General features: G+C 47.3%; 1 non-coding gene across 1 annotated transcript; it reads right to left on the bottom strand.

Annotated features, from left to right (window-relative positions):
* Nucleotides 1–278: 278 nt before the first annotated feature.
* LOC149286948 (small nucleolar RNA SNORA35) lies at nucleotides 279–408 on the bottom strand. The gene has a single exon (XR_016277554.1). It is a non-coding gene; the product is annotated as a small nucleolar RNA SNORA35 (small nucleolar RNA).
* Between the last annotated feature and the right edge of the window lie 7,848 nt (nucleotides 409–8,256).

The raw sequence follows: 8,256 nt of genomic DNA, 5'->3' as shown, positions 1-8,256 counted from the left end.
TTTCCATGCACTAATCCTACCACCAACCCTTGTCAAAGTTTGGGATAGTAATTGTTTTTGGTGTTTTTTTCACATACTTTGTACTTCAGGTGTGAAATTACAGCTCCTGGTATATGTTGCTGTCACACAACACCCAGATATGTGTCCAGCAACATCTCCTGAGTACATTGATACCCCACATGCATGGGTTTGTCAGATTGTTTGGGGGCAAAAGGGCCACATTTGGAACATGAGCAATTCAAATTCAGTAGGAATTTTACATCTGGGTAAAGAAAAATGCTTGTACCCAACTATCAGTAGGGACAGGTTACAAGAAAGCCTGGCCTATCTCCAAGAAGGGATTTGATCTAGCACCTTAAGTGGTCCCTCATGCCACGGAATGGACACAGGGGTCACTTGACAGTGCAAATAAAAACGCTTAAAAATGGTGGAGCAAATAAAAGCTAAAAAACAGTAAATGTAACAAAAAATTAAAAAAAAATACAAAAATGGAGCAGGAACAAAAAAATAATTAAAAATGGGAAACTGTGTGATACAGCTTGAAGCAGTCACCGACACAGAGTGCAGGTTTTCCAGGGCAATCTGGACAGTAAAATGTGGTGTCCTTTCTTTGCCCCCTGCTGTAGCATACCCTGCATCTCTTTTGGGGATTCTGCTTCTTTGCTGTAGGGGGGATTTTAAAAATAAAATGGGTAGCCCCAATTCTGTTGGTTCCCATCACTACTTGGGGACCAGGTGCATCACGGTACAAGATACCTGAAATTACTTCGAGCTGAAACTGCAAAAAAGACAGCTTCAGCCCAGTGTCTGCTTTTTTGTGCAGCAAAAAAGCGTTATAGGTTGCAATTTGCATTAGATAAATTGCAACCTTCTTGTACCAGGCCTTTGTCTTCCTCATAATGAGGTAGGGCTGTAGGAGTTGATCTGACAGATCAACTCCACCCATGTGCTTGTTATAGGCCCTGATGCACACTGGCTTTGTAGTGACCCCAGCTCTGCCACGGACAGAAACCTCCACGGTTCTCTCATCGTGGATGGTGCTCAGCATGCACACCTCTTTTCTGTCCTTAAACTTCAATGCCAAAAGCTCCTCTTGGCGTAGAGCTGAGGTCTCCCCCTTTCCTAGCCGGGTTCGTACCAGGCGTTGTGGGAAACCCAAGCGGTTCTTTTTTATAGAACCGCAAGCTACCGTATCGAAACAATACAGCAGCTTGAACAAAGGGACGCTTGTATAGAAGTTATCTACATACAAGTGGTAGCCTTTGTTCATAAGGGGGAATATTAGGTCCCAAACAATCTTGGCACTGGTGCCCAGATGATCTGGGCAACCTGGAGGGTCAAGGTAGCTATCCTTACCCTCGTATACCCGGAAGGCATGAGTATATCCCGTCTCGCTCTCGCAGAGCTTATACACCTTCACTCCATACCTGGAGCGCTTGGAAGGAATATACTGCTTGAATCCCAACCTTCCTTTATATTTCATTAGGGATTCATCCACGCAGATATCCCTTCCAGGTGTATAAACCTCTGGAAACCTGGCAGCGAGATGGGTAATCAGGGGGCGGATTTTGTACAGCCTATCAAACTGGGGGTCCTCCTTAGGGGGGCACAGGCTGTTGTCGCTAAAATGCATGAAACGAAGAATCATTTCATACCTTTGCCTAGTTATAGTTTGGGCAAAAATGGGGGTACTAAAGATGGGGCTGGTGCTCCAGTAGGAGCGGATGGAGGGCTTTTTTATAATGCCCATTAACATTGTGAGTGCCCAGAATTTAAGAAATTCTGGCACGTCAATGGGAGTCCATGGCTGTTTTGCCCAAAAAGAATTAGGGCTAGCAGCACGGTGCTGCTGGGCATAAATGTTTGTTTGTGTGACAATGTCTCCCAAGACATCGTCTCCCAAAAAAACCTGCACAAACTGCAGTGGAGTGAATCCTGTAACATCAATATTGATGCCAGGAATTCCAGAAAAAGGAGGGATAGCTGGCTTGTACCTATTAGGCGCTACCCATGCCTCTGGTGCACTGCCACGACTACGTGTGGTAGGCGTCCTAACAGCCACAGATACATCACTAGATGTATCTGTGAACTGACCAACGTCAAAATCTGACGCTGTATCAGTGGCCTCAGAATCTGTGGCCAAAAAGGCATACGCCTCCTCAGCCGTATACCGCTGCATGGTAAGAATTGCAGCAAAAATAGTGGGGAAGGAAAGGGTTAATGGCTATAATAAAAAATAAAAAAAAACCTAAAAAAAAGTAAAAAAAAGTAAAAAAACATGTAAAAAAACATGTAAAAAAAAAACAAACCCAAAAACAATTGCCACTATGCAAGATCACTGTTTATGCAGTGATCAATGGCAATGAAGGGGTTAATATTATATGGGTGGCTCTTATAAGAGCCTTTGGATCAATATATATATATTTTTATTAGGGAATACCTGAAATACCAGAACACACCGATCTGTCTCTCTCCCTCACTAGAAGCAAGTGAAGGAGGGGGGCAGATCCAATACTGATCAAAGGCAATGTTTAGAAAACATTGCCTTTGATTTATCAAATCATGATCACTCTTATGAGTGATCTGACCACTAGGGGTGTTATTCACTGGATGTCCATGACATCCAGCAACACCCCCCCGATGATGTCAGCAGGCTCCGCCCCCCGGCTTGATGGGCGCCGCCATCTTGAAACACCGCGTGTGTTTCGAAGACACCGGCACCGGGAAGGTAAGTTGAGCATTTAGGAAGCGATCGCGAGTCGCTTCCTTTGCTAAACAGGTGTTGCAAAGATGCCTCGATACTGAGGCATCTTAGCAACACCAGCTAAGCAAAGGAAGCGACTCGCGATCGCTTCCTAAACCCGTTTTTCGGCGGCGGGCGCCGCCATGTTTGAAAGACGTGCAGTCTTTCAAACATGTTTTTTTTTTGCTCCTAGGAGCGATCGGGGGGGGGCGGGAATGTTTTTTTTGGTGTTGCTCAATGCCTCGATGTTGAGGCATTAGAGCAACACCGTTTGAGTGAAAAAATCGATCACGGATCGATTTTTTCACCCGTTTAAAGACGTGCCGGTCCTGGCACGTCAATTGTCATAATCGTCACGATTTTCAGTGACGTGCCCGGACCGGCAATTGTCACGAAGGGGTTAAAATACCATTTGCTATCGTAAATATATATTATGGTATTATAACCAAAAGGCAATGAGAAAAAAAAATATATATATATATACAGTAAAGGAAAAAATTTTTTGATCCCCTGCTGATTTTGTACGTTTGCCCACTGACAAAGACATGATCAGTCTATAATTTTAATGGTAGGTTTATTTGAACAGTGAGAGGCAGAATAACAACAAACAATCCAGAATGGCACATATAATTTATAAATTGATTTGCATTTTACTCAGTGAAATAAGTATTTGATCCCCTATCCATTATCAAGAAGTCTTGCTCCCAAGTGTCTTTTATACAGGTAATGAGCTGAGATTAGGAGCACTCTCTTAATGGGAGTGCCCCTAATCTCATCTTGTTACCTGTATAAAAGACACCTGTTCACAGAATCAATCAATCAGATTCCAAACTCTCCACCATGACCAAGACCAACGATCTGTCCAAGGATGTCAGGGACAAGATTCTACATTCTAGATTCTAGAACCAAAGTTCTGGAACACTGGAGCAAAGTGTTCACAGTTGGAGGGGTTTTTACAGTGCTGCAGGTGTCTACTCCTCCCCTGTGCGGAACAAGCTACTTACTGGATTGGTTACGCAACACCTGGAAGTCCTCCCTGGGTTTTGCTGGAACTTTAGGCCTCGGCTTTGGCCTACCGCGCTACCGCGATCGCGGGAAGACGCCGCTACTACAGACCGCGGCTTCAGCCTACTCCGCAATTGCTAAGCTTTTGGACGGCATGCAGTGACGGAGGATAGCTGGGGAGAGCAGGTAAGGGTGAGAGGGGCATGTCTTGGTGCTGGGCCTTCAGGGTGTGCTCGATGGAATGCTCTAAAGGGAGCTGGAGCATGGATATTGGCAGCTGGTTCCCAAAATTGTTCTTCTGGTCCATCCCCTTTCCAGTGAATCAAATACTCCAGTCATCCTAGACGTATGCGAGAATCCAGGATTTCTTGGATCTCGAACTCCTCTGAATTGTTCACCACTATGGGAAGAGGGGGAGCAGGACGTCTTCTCTGTGTAGTGTTGGGTATCCATTTTTTAGCAATGAGACATGGAATGTAGGATAAACACACCATGTAGTAGGCAACTGTAAGGAGACCGCAACAGGACTGATGATTTTAGTGATTGTGAAGGGACCCAGGAACTTGGGACCCAATCTCTTGGTCGGGCAGGACAATTTAACATGAGCTGAGGATAGCCATACCTTTTCCCCGATTTGGTACATGAGAGAAGGTTTACATTGTTTGTCTGCTTGATCCTCGTAGGCTTGTTGTGCTTTTTTCAGAGTCTCCTGCAATAAAGCAAAACCTTGGTTGAGAAGTCGGTCCGTGACTTGGGGTACCTGGGTTATAGCAGGAAGTTGTAGAATAAAGGATGGATGATAACCATAGTTTGCCTTGAAGGGTGACATGCCAATGGAACTATGTAGGTGTCAGAATGCTTGATGGATAGGTTGGGCGCGTAGAGCAGGGTGGCTCCAGATGGAAGGAAGGAGTCAAAGACAAGGTCCGAGAGGTAAATCCGGGTCAGGGCAGGCAGCGGAGGAACAATAATGAGAGACGAGCCAGGTCAGAACAGGAGAGGTAAACAAAGTCCAAAAAACAACACGAAGAAAGGGCAGAATAAATTACTGGGTCAGAGCAGGACAAGAGGCCTTAGAGAGATCAATAACTAAGCCCAGACTGGAGGGTGTGCAGGGTTTTTATATCCCACAGGTAAGGTTCCCACTGACTCAACCTTCACCTGTGAGGATATGCAATCCCCATATGGGATTATCATCCCGACTCTCCAGTTTCCCCATCCCCACCAATGGGATGGGGTCTGTGGATGCCAGGACACTCCCCCCTACTATCCCCACCATGGGGTTGTGTGTAGGCTGACGTTGTCTACCCTGGACTACAGTGCGGCGGACAGCAGATGGCGCGTGTGGCCGTGATGGAGCGGGGGCGAGCCTCGCGGTAACGGGCGGCCGTGATGGCGTCGCGTGGTTGGCGGCGCGGGAAGGACTGCGGGAAGACGGGGGTGACATAGCAATGGAGATATTGCTCTAGAGTTTGGTTAATTTGCTCTGTCCATTGGTTTGAGGATGATATGCGGATGACAGGAGTCTTTGTATGCCCAAACCAAGACAAAAGGCAGACCAGAAGCGAGAGGTAAAGTGAACACCACGGTCAGAGAGAATAGTCTGTGGGATACCATGAAGATGGAAGATCTCTTTGATGAAAAGATCCGCAGTCTCAGCAGCAGTGGTTAATCCTGCTGTGGGAACGAGGTGTGCCAACTTGGTTTGGCGATCCACAACCACCACAATGGTGGTATAACCTTGTAAGGGTGGGAGTTCTATGATAAAGTCCACAGTTATCTCGGCCCAGGGACTTGAAGGCATTGGCAACGGTTGCAATAACCCAGCGGGTGTTGTGTTGGTGCCTTTGGATCACCCACATACATTGCATGATCGTATGTATTGTTCAATGTCTTTTTTCATGTTGGGCCACCAAAATGATCATTGTGTGAGTTCTAGTCTTCTTTATTCCTCCATGGCCAGCCAATGGGTGATCATATACCGTATGTAGTACTTTGGTACGAACAGCAGGAGGGACAAAAAGAAGAGCATCTTTGTACAGAAGGCCATGTTTTTTGGTAAGAAAAGGATATTGGGATAGATAGGAATACACTTGAGAGTGTGTCTGCAGAGTTTTTCTCAGTGAATTATGGGTTATCAAGAAATGACCAGACTGGAGAATGGTATCTGTCTTAGAGTCTGCATGTGGTCCATGTAATCGGGTTAAGGCATCGGCCTTTCCATTACGTGAACCTGGTCTGTATGTAATATGTAATGTAAATCGAGTGAAAACAGAGCCCATCTGGCTTGTCTAGGAAATAGAGGATGAGCCCCTTGCAAATATTCCAAGTTCTTGTGATCAGTAAAAACAGTAACCGGATGATTAGTCCCTTCGAGAGGATGACACCATTCCTCTAGTGCCATTTTTATGGCAAATAGTTCTCTACCCCCCACATTGTAATTAATCTCTGCTGGGGAGAATCGTCTGGAGAAGAAAGATACAGGATGAAGCGTCTCTCCATCACCTCGTCGTTGGAACAGAATTTGAGGCATCTACTTCCACAAAAAATGGTTTCTTAGGGTCGGGTAGGACGAGAATAGGGGCCGCAGTGAAATGTTGCTTTAATTAATCAAATGCTTGCAAATGGTACATGTTTCTTGGTTAAAAAGTGATGGGAGAGGGGCGTGGCCGACCGGCAACCAACATGGACGCTTAGGTCCTGATCTCCGACGCACCCGGGCCAAACTCCGCTTCAGTCAAGCGTACAAGACCGCCATGGGCAAACACGGCAAGGCTACGGGCACCCCAAAACCTGCGGGGTCAAAAGAAAAGAGGTCACTTACCTCGATGCGCACATTCTTCCAACTCCCAGCCGACCAGGATTCTCGTCCTTCACTAGGCCGCCATCTTCCGCAGCAAGTATAGAGAGTGATGTTGCCAACGAGGCCACCTTAGACACCAGACGGACTTCTCCCGTCCCAAAGGACGATTCCTGGCGTGAAAGGATCCAGTCGTTGCCTACTAATAAGGATATTGCGGATATTGTGTATGTATCCAGGCAGACATACGCCACGTGGGCAAACGCGTGGCGGTACTAGAAGAGGAACAGCCTCGAGTTTTCGAAATGGTTGACTCCTTAACATCGCAATTACGTGAGCAATCGGTCGTCATACAACAATTATGGAGGAAACTTGAGGACCTTGATAACAGGAGCAGACGTAACAATCTCAGGATCCGGGGCCTCCCGGAATCGATCCCGCGCGAAGACTTACCTACTACGCTCAAATCCATCTTTAATATGGTCCTGAATAGGGACGCAGAAACTCCAATTCGCTTCGATAGGGTTCATAGAGCCCTACGTCAAAAACCGTCTGGATCTCAACCACCGAGAGATGTGATATGCTGTATCCAGGACTATCCACTTAAGGAGGACATTGTGCGGGCTTTCCGTAATCGGCCTACTTTTACCTGGGATTCCCACAGCATCTCAGTGTTTCAAGATCTCTCACCAGTTACCCTGCAGAATTGGCGCGTCCTTCAGCCAGTCACTCGGGCTTTACGTGAGGCACATATCCCCTACCAATGGGGGTTTCCATTCGCTCTTATAGTTCGGAGAGGGGCCCTCACACACATCATCAGGCAGCCGGAGGATGTGCCTCACTTTACCGAGGCTCTGGGACTCCCCAGCTGCGAAATATCTTCAGGGGATTACTCCTTTCATCCTCCATCGAGCCTGTCCAAACCCAGCTAAGGCATGGTCTCCAAGACCGCAACGCAAGAAGAGGCCACGCGGCCGGGATGATCTCCACCACCAGGAATCACACAACAACTGACACCGTTTGATCTACATTTTTATTGTCTCTACGCACTACTTCACTCTCTCCTGGACCCGACCTCCCTCCCGCGAGCGCAGATTGTCTTCGGAGCCACCTCGTCGGCTGTCTCCTTACCTTCACCGAGACTTCCCGTGACCCGCCTCCGAGAGCGGCACCTTGACATACCCTTCGAACTCTGGACTTCCACTACTCCATGCGGACTTCGGGTGCCGAACTCTGACATCTTTCTAGCATGTTTTGGTTGGGTTGGGTGAGGTTCGGGTGTTGAATGTGGTGTGGCTTATTGGGGGTTGTTCCCTTGTTGCCCCTTCTCTAATGGGTAATAATCGCCTCACTAACCGTGGGTGCTATGCCGCGTTGGATACCTGCTTTTCCCTATTAGTGTACGCTAATCCCCCCAAGCCTTTGCTATGTCTCACGGGCTCCCGGCTAGCGCAGGTTTGATCCTTGGGGGGGGGGAGGGATTGTCACTGTTATTATTTCACTGTTTTCTTTATTTTTATGATATTCGTACGCTTGTTCTCACGGCACTCCGGCCGCGTGGCCCATGCACATCACTATTGTTTTTGTGGGCCCTCGTTGTAGCCCATGCCGGTCTTCTTGGACCGAGTGCGTCGTCTGGCTCGCTTCACCGATACTTTTTGTTAGGTTCTTTGATTCACACGTTTGCTCCCCGGAGCCGACCCACTTC

This window comes from Sceloporus occidentalis, unplaced genomic scaffold (assembly GCF_023333645.1).
Source record: "Sceloporus occidentalis isolate IW3139 unplaced genomic scaffold, rSceOcc1.0.p SCAF_65, whole genome shotgun sequence".
In the NCBI taxonomy this organism is placed as follows: Eukaryota; Metazoa; Chordata; class Lepidosauria; order Squamata; family Phrynosomatidae; genus Sceloporus; species Sceloporus occidentalis.
Note: the sequence above shows the minus strand (reverse complement) of the source record. Positions and strands in the feature narration are given on the sequence as shown.